At 58.5% G+C, this 2,500-nt stretch overlaps 1 pseudogene; it reads left to right on the forward strand.

Moving 5' to 3' along the window:
* The window catches only part of LOC126433286 (large subunit ribosomal RNA), a 7,258-nt pseudogene that overhangs the window by 1,093 nt on the left and 3,665 nt on the right, over nucleotides 1–2,500 (forward strand).

The following is a 2,500-nucleotide window of genomic DNA, read 5'->3' on the forward strand; positions in this document are numbered from 1 at the left end:
ATTGCGAGGTGAGGCGCACCTAGAGCGTACACGTTGGGACCCGAAAGATGGTGAACTATGCCTGGCCAGGACGAAGTCAGGGGAAACCCTGATGGAGGTCCGTAGCGATTCTGACGTGCAAATCGATCGTCGGAGCTGGGTATAGGGGCGAAAGACTAATCGAACCATCTAGTAGCTGGTTCCCTCCGAAGTTTCCCTCAGGATAGCTGGTGCTCGTACGAGTCTCATCCGGTAAAGCGAATGATTAGAGGCCTTGGGGCCGAAACGACCTCAACCTATTCTCAAACTTTAAATGGGTGAGATCTCCGGCTTGCTTGATATGCTGAAGCCGCGAGCAAACGACTCGGATCGGAGTGCCAAGTGGGCCACTTTTGGTAAGCAGAACTGGCGCTGTGGGATGAACCAAACGCCGAGTTAAGGCGCCCGAATCGACGCTCATGGGAAACCATGAAAGGCGTTGGTTGCTTAAGACAGCAGGACGGTGGCCATGGAAGTCGGAATCCGCTAAGGAGTGTGTAACAACTCACCTGCCGAAGCAACTAGCCCTGAAAATGGATGGCGCTGAAGCGTCGTGCCTATACTCGGCCGTCAGTCTGGCAGTCATGGCCGGTCCTTGCGGCCGGCCGCGAAGCCCTGACGAGTAGGAGGGTCGCGGCGGTAGGCGCAGAAGGGTCTGGGCGTGAGCCTGCCTGGAGCCGCCGTCGGTGCAGATCTTGGTGGTAGTAGCAAATACTCCAGCGAGGCCCTGGAGGGCTGACGCGGAGAAGGGTTTCGTGTGAACAGCCGTTGCACACGAGTCAGTCGATCCTAAGCCCTAGGAGAAATCCGATGTTGATGGGGGCCGTCATAGCATGATGCACTTTGTGCTGGCCCCCGTTGGGCGAAAGGGAATCCGGTTCCTATTCCGGAACCCGGCAGCGGAACCGATACAAGTCGGGCCCCTCTTTTAGAGATGCTCGTCGGGGTAACCCAAAAGGACCCGGAGACGCCGTCGGGAGATCGGGGAAGAGTTTTCTTTTCTGCATGAGCGTTCGAGTTCCCTGGAATCCTCTAGCAGGGAGATAGGGTTTGGAACGCGAAGAGCACCGCAGTTGCGGCGGTGTCCCGATCTTCCCCTCGGACCTTGAAAATCCGGGAGAGGGCCACGTGGAGGTGTCGCGCCGGTTCGTACCCATATCCGCAGCAGGTCTCCAAGGTGAAGAGCCTCTAGTCGATAGAATAATGTAGGTAAGGGAAGTCGGCAAATTGGATCCGTAACTTCGGGATAAGGATTGGCTCTGAGGATCGGGGCGTGTCGGGCTTGGTCGGGAAGTGGGTCAGCGCTAACGTGCCGGGCCTGGGCGAGGTGAGTGCCGTAGGGGTGCCGGTAAGTGCGGGCGTTTAGCGCGGGCGTGGTCTGCTCTCGCCGTTGGTCGGCCTCGTGCTGGCCGGCGGTGCAGGATGCGCGCGCCTGCGCGGCGTTCGCGCCCCGGTGCTTCAACCTGCGTGCAGGATCCGAGCTCGGTCCCGTGCCTTGGCCTCCCACGGATCTTCCTTGCTGCGAGGCCGCGTCCGCCTTAGCGTGCTCCTCCGGGGGCGCGCGGGTGCGCGGATTCTCTTCGGCCGCCATTCAACGATCAACTCAGAACTGGCACGGACTGGGGGAATCCGACTGTCTAATTAAAACAAAGCATTGCGATGGCCCTAGCGGGTGTTGACGCAATGTGATTTCTGCCCAGTGCTCTGAATGTCAACGTGAAGAAATTCAAGCAAGCGCGGGTAAACGGCGGGAGTAACTATGACTCTCCTGCGTCTGGCCCATGCAGAAGCGACTCTTGCCACCCAGGGTTGCAGATTTTTAAACCAGGAGCTTGCAAAGGCCTTCCCCGAGCGTACGCTGGAGTCAATTAAATGTCAGCGTAGAGCGCAGCCCTACAAAGACATGGTGGCGAAGTTTGTCACCGAGCTTGCTGGCATGGATCGCGGCCTTCGGGGTCCTCCTAGCGAGCCTGCAGTCAGTCATTCTTTGCCACAGTCTCCACCTTGTGGGGAAGATGTTGACCTAGCCATCTGGTCATTTGTAGCGGAACTCCCCCAATCAGACCGCCGATTCCGCTCGCTTGATGATCTCGTGGCTCTGGGTCCCACCACTAGCCGTGAAACAATCCAGGCTATGTTGCTGTCTGCTCTTGACGAAGTAGGCAGCAGGGAGCCAGCCATCCACCAAGCTGCGAGTGTGCGGACCCAACAGCCCCCAGAGCGGAAGCGTGCACGCAGGAGATGGGAGTATGCGGTGGTTCAGCGTGCTTTCAAGAAGAACGGAGCACGCTGTATCAACGGACTTCTTGATGGCACACTCTTGCATCAGCCACCATCCATCCCAGGGCTGATTGAGTTTTGGACAGACCTCTTCTCTCCACCACGTGTCAGGTCTCGACCTCCGCGTGGGGAGGGTCTGTCCGATGAGCTGCTGCCATTCTCGAAGAGGGTGCCCTTCCGTGACCTCTGGGCTCCCATTTCT

Source organism: Schistocerca serialis, unplaced genomic scaffold, assembly GCF_023864345.2.
Source record: "Schistocerca serialis cubense isolate TAMUIC-IGC-003099 unplaced genomic scaffold, iqSchSeri2.2 HiC_scaffold_1162, whole genome shotgun sequence".
NCBI lineage: Eukaryota > Metazoa > Arthropoda > Insecta > Orthoptera > Acrididae > Schistocerca > Schistocerca serialis.